We start from the raw sequence: 12611 nt of genomic DNA, 5'->3' as shown, positions 1-12611 counted from the left end.
CTAACATGGCAGTTAGAAGCATGGGCTCTTGAGGCTGGGCGGCTTGACCTGAAATCCTGATTTAGTCACCTGCTAGCTATGTGTCTCTAGGGAAGTTCCCAGATCCCTCTGCACTGGGACTCAGTATCCTCATTTATAAATAGGAATGATAATAATACTCATAGTGTAGAATTATTTTAAGGACCAAATATATCGGCGCATGTAAAGTACTTAGAGCAGGGAGGGACACTAGTAAGCACTCAGGAAGCACTAGCTATTGTTACAATGATAATCCTAGTTACTCTTCTGTGAAAGGCTCCCCTAAAGTCTGGGTTAGGTGCCTATCCTCCGTGCTTCCTACGCACACGTCTCCTGTCCTGTGTCTAACATTTCCTAACTGTGTGCTTGCTTGTCCCTTTTGGCAGACAGCAAATGCCTTAAAGGCAGGACTGTATTTTTCCCTATATTTCTAGTGCTAAGTACTTAGCATCAACACACAATATATTTTAGTTTAATGGGGGGGAAAAACTCTTCTCAACACAAAGATCAATAAAGGCACAATTAGAACTCAGACATGTCGTGGAAAGAAAAATACACTACAGATTTGTTTTTTAAAGGTAGAACTTAAAAAGCAACTGTTTTTGAGGTATAGAGAATGTTTCTAAACAGACTCAAAATTGAAGAAATAACAACTAAAAACAGAACTGGAAGAAAAATGAGGGACTGTAAAGTTGAGTGAAAAAGTGTAGACAAGAGTTAAGACACAGGAAGACGAGAAATAAGACCCTCTTGTGGACCTAAGAAGCTGGAGCAGGAAGCCTTCGATGTGGACGGCACCCTCTTCCTGTGGACGAGCCGGCAGGGGCTTAGCCACGCTAGGCCATGACGGGCACACCAACACAGGGCAGATACTGAGCAATGCTAATCATTTCTCTGAATCCTGCAAAGCCCCCTTCCCAAGGCCTCAAGACACGCCAGTGCAGGCAATCATGGTTGTCTCTTCTGTATTTAACATGGATCAGAGGGTCCTGACATGGAACACTGATAAGGAATGATAATTGTTCTGGTTGAGGTAGGGTCCAGGCTAATTCAGTTAAAAGCGCCTTGGTGAGCTGAATATAATTAATCTTCTCTGTTCTCAAAATAAAGGGTTATTTTCTTCTTAAGAGATGTCCTGTGTTCTCAAAGAGAATGACAAAACAAATTAATCATTTTCCATTACTCCACACACAGCACTTGGATTTTGAAAGAGCATGTGAACAGTTAATCCCCTATATGGATGAGTTTCTGGTGACAGGCAGATCAGATCTAAATAGAAATCAGGCAAGGTATTTTATTTTTATCATTGTGGCTTTGAGACTTAATTCAAAAATAACTGAGCTCAACCCTGCCTATACTTTTAGAGTTTGCTTTCATAATTAATCCTTTTTTGAACACTTAGAAACACTCTTTTGGATCTTGTACAAAGCATTCCCCTGGCCGACTGCTGCCAAAGCAGACAGAAGCAGAGACTATCTAGAATATTTTAAAACCATTGAAAATTCAACTGAACTATCTCTTAAGGAATCCCAATTGCCAGGCCATACTTAGTTCAAAGTACTAATAATTTGACATTAGAGCAATACATTTTGGCAGGTAGCTTACCTAAACAACTAATGTTAGAGGTGAACTTTAACTATGTCTGAGACGCTCTGTTAAGCTATGTCTTGAATGGTGAACAAAGGGCAAGAGGGCACAGATGGAGTATATGTGAGCAAAAGTATATATATTTTCACTAAAGCCAACCCGTTTCTAAATTTTCAGCCATTGGCTGAGAAAGGTGGACTATGAAAGCCAGTGGGCATAAAACAGCTGACAATATGATTTGGTGAGCAAATTCATCTGACATTTGCCACAACCAATTGTTTTCCTGAAACTTAAATTGCTAGAAAGTTTTTTTTTTCTTTTTCCAAATGAAAGCCATGCATTCATTTAACTGGACAACAGTGAAGCTCTGTGGCCTCGTGGTTAGTATGAAAAGGAGTTGGTCTTGCCAAAACAATGTGAAATTTTGAACTTAGGCTCCCTCCCCCCACTTCATTTAAATATACTCAACTAAAAGGAACAAGATCTGCAGCCTCTACTGGACACATTTAAAAAAAAATACAAAAAAACAGAAGTGGCCAAAACCACATGACTTTGGACATTTCAAGTATGCTATGAAAACTCTAGAGAACATGCAAGACGGGAAATTACGCAGGATTTCACAACATTTACTATACAGAAACTAGATGAAACATCAGTCTTCCCTTCCTGCAACAAGAATTACTAAGCACTTACTATGTGCAAATCAAGCTATATAACATCACTACATCAGACTTCATTCTGCTAAAGGTGCCCAGATTTGGTTCAAGCACATTCTTTTGCTTCCTGAATGAAAATAAGTTATTAGGGCAATAGAGAGAAATATGTATATTGCTTGCACTGTAATGTTTCATTAACTGACTTTTTTCACCATAACTGGGAAATTTCAAGTATAGTGACTAAAGCTTACTATTCTTTGGATCTATGGTGTTAATACAGAACAGCTACTCAATAAATACTTATTGAAGTTGCTGCTGGAGTTGCTTCGCAGCCATCCGGTAACTATATACATGCAACGATATTTTTAAAATATGCTAATGTAAAAGATAATTTGTATTCAATTTGGGAATGATCTCAGATGTTCTCCAGTGAACATGGGTGTGCCAGGAGTTCTGGGATACACTCTTAAAAGAAATAATGAAGTTGCGACAATAAATCAAATTATGTGAGAAAAGTATTCAACTCTGAGGATGCCTGCTCTCTGCATTTTCTTGGGATATACTAGGGCAGGATACCCTTGAGAAGTACCAGTCAGAAACACCAAATGTGAAGTATTTTATATTGCTTTATACTCTTTACCCTCCCCCCCCTTTAGTTGGAGACCAAAGGTGAGAGGTTTGTTCTATATTATTTCTAAGAAGGTGCAGACATAGATACATATCACAAAGTCATGCAGAACACTACTTTAAATATAAATATGCTCTCTCTCTCTCTTAAACTTAGAGGAAATCCAGTGATTTAAAGGAACTTTCTAGGGATGCAAACAAGATACCTATTGATAATGAACCTGTTCTATCAAATTTACTGTAATATCATTTGAAGCCAGTTGCAATTTGCACACTGTGGAAACCATAGGAGATTCATTTGTAACAAAAGCAAACAAACAACAAACAAACAAAAAGAAGGGAATACAGAACGACACTTTGCTCCCAGATCCTGGAACACAACAAAGTACTTCTGCTTACTCTTCAGTGTATCAGAAAAATGAGTCATCGCCATTTACTCTGGTCCAATGGGTGAAGTTTTTTTAAAAAAAAATCTTAATTATATGATAAATAATTTAGAGAAAGATAGTAAAGAATAACTTTGTTAGAAATTTTAGTAAGAATTTAAGCATATTATATATTCCCTGGTATGAAAGGCATGAATGCAACTGACTTCTGATGAACTATCATTCACAATTCTGGAAAATACCCATCTTATAAATAATGATTTCAGATTTCAAATATATTTCTAATGAGTCCTAGTTTACCATTACTTCTGGCTCATTATTCTTGCACCTGCATCTTCAAAACACAATACTTCCAAAAATATGACCGCTCTTAAGTGTCTTAAATTGATAAAGCTACTTTTCAGTACATAATTATAAATTTTTCATTTTGTAGATTTATAAGCATCAATTAGAATGGTCAATCCAACAAAAGTTTTCTTTTGTGTACATCTTCTCCTTCTAATCCCATTTTTATACAACCTGCTTTCAACATTTGCCCACCTATGAGCCATATAAAGTAAATTTTGGTGAAAAAACATAAATTGAAAGAGTATTAAATACATTTTTTTTAGCAAAATGGGCTGGTCCAGATTCTTGTTGCAAAATATTACATGATGAAGTCCTTCTTGTTGAATAACTAACTGGATGAGACTATCCTATTTCCTTTTTGTCCTTAGAAATATATTGTTCATTCATTGATTCTTCAATTTACAAAATTCATCTAGGATATTATCATTTGAAGACTCATAATCTGACTTTTTGCTTATACAATCAATTTCATCATCTTCATTAGTTTCTAGAGTGCCGCTATCTGTCTCTTTATATTCATCTTCTGATTCATCTAATAACTGTGAAATGTTTTCCTCTGTCAGTTTCCTTCTCTTTGTCATTACAGAAGAAAATGAGAAATTCTGAATTCTCAACCTCCGTTCAATAAAAGTAATAATAATAATGAAAAACACTACAAAGCTTCTTCTTGAAAGGTAATAGAACACTTGGGAGGTACTTCTCCATGACACTGCTACATATCTTGGGATAGATTTTATCCTAGAATAGCTTTTCAAGGATATTCGTATAGCAAACAGAGACAGTGTCCACCTCCGGTACAGAGGTTGGATAAGATTTCTTGTAGTTCTCTTGATAAGACTGGGGGTTACATAACTTTAGGGTTCCTCAGCTATAACACAAATTCACTTCGTGTGGAACAACCACCTAGACTCATATGCATTGCCCCTATGGGACTTGAGAAGCAAAGGGAAGACACAAACATGTATGTAGTTCATGGGGCCTGCTGTGCCATGAATAATAAAAGTCTTTTGCCTTGTGTCCTTTTCCAGCATCCATCAAAGTGTGTCAGGATAACCTGGTGAAGTACAGATAGGGAAAAATCTTTTCATTTCTTGACAGACTTTGGACAACACAGTAAGAAAACTGAAATATTATGTAATAGTAATGATTTAGTTCATTTTTTGCAAATCCTTCTGTGTGATTCCATTATTCCTCCACTTTCATACTATTTTAGTTTTTCCTAGCATAGTCGGAAACAATCGATGAATAGCAATAATTCCTAGGATGGTGAAACAGGAAAAATGTTTCAAGAAAATAAGCTCACCAAGATCCATTATGTATCTTATATTTATAACATGGTACAATAGACCCATGTGGTATTTGCAAGATACAATCAGTTTTTTCTCTTTTAAAAGTGAGGAAAATCTCTCTTTATTTTTTGAAAGATATTTTAAAAAGAATAACAGTAAAAACAATGACAAAAAAATCAATCCTTACCAAAAGGAATGGAAAGACCAAGACTGGGTCCAATTGGTATAGTGAAGATTAAATCACCCTTTTAAAGCTTTCCACCTGTTATCATCACCTCTCAGAATCCTCTTTATCCATTTAGTGCCAAATTTCTCTTTCCTTGAAGACTTCCTAAACTGCTCCGGGGGCAGGGGGGGCCTGATAGGAAGTCTGACAATTCATGAAGCATGTGTATGGCACTGCCTTGCGAGAAGGCTAGCTTCCCACTCAGTCCTGTACGCGGAGCATCCATCTGGTTGTCACATGTTGAATGGAGGAGTGGCTGAAAGGTAACAAGTGTGATGCTATGAAGGGGATCAACACAAAGGTAGTACAAGGAGAAAGAAGAAATGAGGAAGGCAGGTAATCGACGAAATCTTAGTCGCTATGCCAAAAGCAAATTGATAAAAGAGCCAATTTTCCCAACATACTGATGTACAAAACAACTTGTTTTGTAAATGTTCATACAGTTTCCGAAAGTGTTGTTTTTATAAACTGCCTGGTTTGTCAAAATTTGTTAAAATCAGAGAATTAGTCATTTGGCAAATTCCTGATTAGATAAATTTGCCCTTGAAGTTAGGTCTGGCAAATTTAAATATTAGTAAGAAGTTTGAAAAATTAAGGAAAACAGTGTCTGAGAAAGAATCTTACAACTGTTTTGGTAGATTAGAAATACTAGAGACAGAATATATGATATTAGCAGTCAAAAAGGCATGAAATTAATTCAGTGGAAATGAATAGGACTAAATCCAATAGACATGAAGGCAGAGTAGCACCGGGCCCTAGGGAATGGACCATAAGGCATATTCTTAAAGGGCACGTTGACAATGGCCAAAGTCAGTCATTTTCAACCATAACTGCACATTAGAATCATCTGGGGGAGCTTGAAAATAGACTGGGTCCTATCCCAGGTCAACCAAATCTGGGGGCTGAACTAAAATTATCAGGATCGGAGTGCCTGGGTGGCTCAGACAGTTAAGCATCTGCCTTCAGCTCAGGTCATGATCTCAGGGTCCTGGGATGGAGCCCTGCGTCAGGTTCCCTGCTCAGGGGGAGCCTGCTTCTCCCTCTCCCTCTGCTGTCCCCCCTGTTCCCCCTGCTTGTGCTCTCTTGCTCTGTCAAATAAATAAATAAAATCTTAAAAAAAATAAATAAAATTATCAGGATCATTAGTAAGATCCGTAAATCTGTATGTCTTAGAGCCAACGTTTGAAACAAGCGATTTATATTTTGGGAGGTAAATTTCAGATAACATAGTTTGTCTAGACACATAACCTGTGTGGTGAAACTCAGATCAAAGTTCTAATGTCCTGATGAATGAGCCCAAACTTTCTAGTCCATATACTGCTTCTGTGACTGGTGAAGGTAACGCACACATAAGGGAGGAGTATTTTTAAAAATTAGAAGAGGACTTTCTTATCCATTATCTCATTTGCACTTCTCTGCAAAACGATGAGACAAGCAGGACAAGTACTGAGCTCATTTTATAGCTAACAGAAAAAGAAGGCTCAGAGAAGTTCAGGGAGTTGCCGCTGTCAAAGAGCCAGGGCTCACAACCAGATCTACCTCCCAGTCCACCAAATCCTAATCTTTCTTTAAGAAATCTGGAGGTCACCTGCCTTGCGTTTCCCTCTCACTCAACTGTGAACAAATCCACTCTTCTCCAAGACTAAACAAATGTCTAATGAGGAGCTTTGAGGTATTAGAGAACAAAACAAGTTCTGAGTTAGAAATGATAGAGAAATGCAAATGATGAAGACAGGAAGTTCTCTGAAAAAATTTAAAGGGAGTCCTTCAGGGACTCCAGGTGTTTTGTCAGTGAGTCTATCCTTAATGTGTTGTAGACAATCTGGTTAATGTCTGATGACAATGAAACAAACAAGTCAAGGATGTGTTTCACTGGCCTTTGCCGTGGATAGGTAGAGACGGAAAGGACAATAGTGAAAAACACTGAAAAAGCTCCAGAAAACCATTTATGTAATACCAGCTATGCAAAATAATTAGGAACAGAGCCTGAAGAGAATAATGAGGGAAGGGCTATTTTGATGGTTTGGCCTTTTACTGTTTGATGTTCAAATATAATGTAATTGGGGGCAATGATAGGTTGAAATCATTCACTAATGTTAAATAATTAACATAAGACCACTTTGGATATTTATATTAATAGTGCTAATAATGACAATTTATGCTCTCTCCAGCCTTTCATCTGAGATCAAAGTCTATTAAAAGCCCTAAACAAACTTTATAAACACTTGTGTAAGTAGAATTAGAGTTGGTATGCAGATGCATAAAGTAAAACAGATCAACTGAGGCATTTAGTATCACTGAGCAAGCTCAAGACAGAACTAGTAATGCAATCTAGTGGCACGCCAACTCTTTTCTTCAAAATTCAAAAAGCAAAAAACTAGTTCAAAGTTGCTTTATAAAACTTTATTGACCAATGCGTTGAGGGCATAGTCCAACAACCCTACATATGGTCCACTAATGTCAATGTCCTATTTATAAGTCCACTTCTAGCCCTGCTCAAGGTAAATACAGGATCTGGCTGTTGACTTCCCTCCTCTTCACTTTGCACATTCACCAGACCCTTGTAAAGTGTTCCTTACTCCTGTCTTCACTGCTCTTTACCAGTCACAAGAGGAGTATGCAGAATGGAAAGAACACTGTGTTACCATCAGAACACTTGAATTCTAGCCCTAGTTTTGCCACATTTGGCAATTCATAAACTCCTTTGGCCTCCACATTTCTCATCTGTAGGGTGAAGGGTTTTGGAAAAGACCTCTAAGACTCCTTCCAGCTGTCATGTTATCTAAAATGTGAGACTCATGGCAGGAGGGACCGAATCTGCTATATACTGAGGGGTGTAACCATGGTAGAGATTCAACAAGTTCCTGGTATATAATATTATTTAATTAAATCAGGTACACTGCTTGATAGTAACTATTAGTAAGTCAGAAATTTTGAAGACCAGAATTTTTAATTCCTTCTAGACTAGACCAGAGCTTATCAGGGAGGGGACCTTTCAGATATCACCTAGCCCAGCCCAATCATTAAAAAAATAAGAAAACTGAAATTTCGAGAGGTTAAACTACTTGTCCTGGATTGTGTGCCTGGCCATGGAGAGAGATATGACCAGAACCTAGCTTTTCTGACTCTGAATCAGATACTATTTTTACCATATCACCATCATTTAAACTAGGCATGAAATACAAGTTTCAGCTGAAACTTGTAACCGGTTAAAACTAGATGCACAAAACGAAAGTTCCCCCAAACGGTTTTCCATTTAAAGGCTACTTCAAAAATGTAACACACATTACTCCCACCAACCATATATTAAGGGCATAATATCAATATTTTGTTTTATAGTTAAGTTAGGATCTTAAGAAAGACTTAATACACTATTACTCTGAGATTTCACCCATACATGCTCTCTTAGAGAAAACAGAAAGCATTTCTTCTATGTATTATATTTTTCAGAAAGCTCCTTCCATTGTGTTTTGTAATATACACTCATATTATCTGCACAGTACAAAGTGAGAGCTTCTTCCAATGAGAATGCCCTGTTATTGATAGTATTTAAAGCAGGGCTATGAAGTCCATTGTCTAGCAATGCAGTTAGACGGGTGGTGTGACTACTTATCGGCATCAAATATGAAGCTGTCAGTCTGACCTCCAAACGCTGAGCAATTCGATAATATTAAATTCACCTGCCGGTGAAGCCGTATTCATTATGTAATTTCTCAAGACACTTTCCCTATGTCACCGTGTTTATGAGAAATTTGACAGGGCTGTAAGAAACCATTTTTGCAGGCTGAAGGAAGTCTTACATTTTTAAATTGGTCATCACCTTTTGCCACAAGGTTGCAACTCCGAACACACAGCCTATTTGTTTGAGTAGCATTTTCTTTGCTTGATCTTAAATACAGTCATGTTTCAGAACTTTAACCCTTTGAAGATGACTCCATTATTGGAAAACATACATACTTTAATTCTGACGAATGCAGAAAACAGGCTCTGTATTTTGGGACAAGGTGGCGAAAGGAGAATGTCTAGATTGTTTCCACCAAGATCCCTCATGAGAGATTCATGAGGATATTTCCGTTTGCCCTCAATGCGAATATACAGAAGGTAGACTAACATTAGAGCAGTGGGAAACTTGGCAGAACGGGCTAGGACAGGGTTTGTGCAAAACCTTTTTCCGGTTTCAGTTTGAATGGGTTCCCAGGAAGTGTCAAGTTCGAACAAATCCAAAATTTTACAATGTAGCTCAGCCAAAACTGCTGAGATTCACCTGATTCTGGGTCAAAACTGTACAGAGCACACTGCGTTTTATTTGGTGTAAAGCCAATTTGACTGAACCTTTCAGGCAACTTCAATGAGAGGCTCATAGCCTTGGCAAAACCAAAAATGAACCTAGCTTGATCTTTGGTTTTGAAACAGCAAGTTCTGGCTTTATAAAGAGATAATGGCAAGTTTTACTTAGCTTTAAGATTCTTACAAATACTTAGAAGAAACACTGCAAATAATTAACAGTTATTTGGCCAGATTTACATTCTCAAGTCAGTTATTTCCTGGGCTTAACACTTCAGTAAGTGCATTAACTCTATTGGCACCATATACTCCTAAGCGCCGTACAGCAGACTTTGGTGTTCCAACAGAGAATAATGGTCCTTCTTCAACAACTTATGTGCCTGAAGAGTGGATCGCACATGTAGTGGGATGAAGCACAACTAGTGCTGGCTCCAGGTGGGAAGGAAACAATTAAAAATAAAAACTCCAACAGCAAATGTCTACTGTAATGGCAGACACGTGAAGGAAGAATGTATGGCATTGCTTGGTGATTTCCACAGAGACACACTGGCATTCTCTTGTACTGTTGGACACCAAGGTCTTGAAGATCTACTGGCTACTAAACTGTTACCACTAGTATTAGCTGATAGAATCCTTTCGAGGTGTGCCAAAGGCTCCAACAGTCTTTTAAATCAAAGCCATATTTCTAAGAGTTTTCAGTGTTCTATAATTTTTCTCAATATATGTAAATGTATGTATCTATTTCTCCATATTGCTACAGGTTAGGATTTACCCTGTAAGTTATACTATCTCTTTGAGTACACACTGAAAACAAGGGAGATTAGATTACTTTAGGTCACTTGGATATGAGAAGCCGATTAAACACTGACAAATTACAGCTATATGATTACACATTTGTTCCAAGTCAATGATTGTCAAAATTTGAGTAGAGACTCCCTAAAATAATTTTTTAAACTATATATCTCCCTTACCTTCCACCCCCATACACATTTTTAAGTTTTCTAAACGTTTTCATCATAAATTTAGATAGGTGCAAAGGATGAAATTTCTGGACTATTGTAAATACCGACATTTTCAAATAAAACTCTTAAATTACTCATATAAACTTACCCAGCAAACTTCAAATACTTCAATAATTTGTTACCACCATTTATCCACTGACAAGATAACTAAATAAGATCCTCTTTAAAAGACAGAAATTTTATATTTTTCCTTTGCCCTTTGAATTTATTTCCCATCTATTTTCCCCAACAGACTTTCATCCCAATACAAAAAAATATTTATGCTTGGAAGTCTTTTTATTGGTTATTCTATCATACTTCGTCTTCTCTGTAAGAAAAATGTATATATACAGAGAGAAAAACTGATTTTTAAAATGCCCTGTGACTGTAATGCTCCAAGTGTTATACCTTTTTATAGATTGAATTATCATTACAATATTAGGTCTATTAAAATTTTTGAGAAAAATTATTAAATGTAAACTTTATAAAGACCCCAAGACTTCTAAAAGTATATCCCTTTATGGGACGGATACTGCGCTCTCTTCTCCTGTACTTAATTAGCTCATGTATCCACGGGTAAGTACTAACTTTTGTTTGAATAAGACAGGATTTCATTTCATTTTTATTTCTATTTTTTTGTTTCTATAGATTTAATCACTGAGAAGTCTTGTTCACATAAAAAAGTACATGAGAATGAAAGTAGTTTGGTTATAACAATGTCACTCAATTTCTTGAACGCCTTCCTAGTTTTATGGCAAAGATTACATAGTGATCTGTCATCAAAAATTAATTTTAATGATCTATCAGCTCGATTAGGTCTTCCTTCAATTTTGTTGAAAGCAAAGAATTAGAAACCACTTGACTTGCCAAAGGACTGTAATGTAGTTATTAAAGTCACTCACTTTCTGTTTTGGAAGGTATATGAAAGAGGTTTTATTTACCAAGACTTGTCAAATGACTACAACTGCTCTTCTTTCACTTAGAGGCATTTCAATGAGTTCTACATATGCAAAAAGTACTGAGAAAAGTAAAAATCTTATTAATGTTAATACCATTCTATCAGTATAAATTTTTAATACTTTTATTTTATGTTAGCATTAAGTATTTTCATTAAAACCTTAAACCTGTGAATTGGCAAAGCTAGTCCTTGTTGTCAAACCAATCAGCTAAATCAGGCTTACTTTCTGGCAGAAAAAAAAGTCTGACTTCATGTGCCCTGTGATAACGGCCTTTTGAATTATAATCCTAAAACAGATAAATAAGGCATGGAGCCAGGCCAAAGTTTGTCACCTGGATGATATAAGACACTTTCAATGATTTCTTTCCAAGACTCAGTTTTGTTTTCTGGAGCTATACATTCTCCGATTATGGTAGGGTGATAAGAGAGGTGAGGTCATCAAATAAAATTGGAATTCCTCCCCCTCATCATCAATCAACAACATATGTTGATTTCAGAACACCCTCTTCCCAATACCTCATCTATCCAATAAAACTCTTTGTCTTATCAAAAATATATGTATGACTAGCAGGGACAAGGAGGCTTACCTTAGTCACTTGATTAAAGAGGACATGAAAGCGTCAAAATCATCAAGTGCCCCTTGTTTGGCAACTTGAAGTGCCTGGGGGAATCTGCCATCATGGAACCCCGGATGGGTGAAAGGTAGACCTTTCTCTCATAAAGTGGGAGGAGGTTGAATAGGAAAAGTAAGATGGCCTCTTCAAGCAAAGTCATTTCAAGGACTCTGCTGGAAGTACCTGTAGAAGCTGAGGATGTAAAGATGGATTCTCTTAAAGCTATTTGTGTCTGAAGACCCCTTGGAAAATCTTTGTATACTCCTCGGGGTGTACTATTCCAGTCTGAAGACTCTAAGTCATCAGCTATCTTTGAACATTACCTTCAGGGACAGCATTAATCATTTTGTCATAAAATTAGGAAAAAAAAAAGTTCTGCTAACATGTTTCCGTTCCCTCTGTTTTTTGGCAAAACATGTCACTGGCACAAAAGAGTACATAAAATGTATACATGTAATTTGAAGAAAATGACAATTCTTCGTGGTTTTAATTAGCATTTCCCTGTTTACTAATGAATATGTTCATATATTTCTTTTTCAACTGAAATGCTTGCTTATGTCTTTTACTAGGCACATTTAGACTTTTTGCATCTGAGATAACGATTCAATTTCGTCTTT

At 36.8% G+C, this 12611-nt stretch overlaps 1 protein-coding gene across 7 annotated transcripts in view; it reads right to left on the bottom strand.

Moving 5' to 3' along the window:
• Positions 1 to 12611, bottom strand: part of CEP128 (centrosomal protein 128) — a 500403-nt gene that overhangs the window by 39172 nt on the left and 448620 nt on the right. The gene's annotated exons all lie outside the window — the stretch shown is intronic.

This window comes from Ursus arctos, unplaced genomic scaffold, assembly GCF_023065955.2.
Source record: "Ursus arctos isolate Adak ecotype North America unplaced genomic scaffold, UrsArc2.0 scaffold_25, whole genome shotgun sequence".
Lineage (NCBI taxonomy): Eukaryota > Metazoa > Chordata > Mammalia > Carnivora > Ursidae > Ursus > Ursus arctos.
Note: the sequence above shows the minus strand (reverse complement) of the source record. Positions and strands in the feature narration are given on the sequence as shown.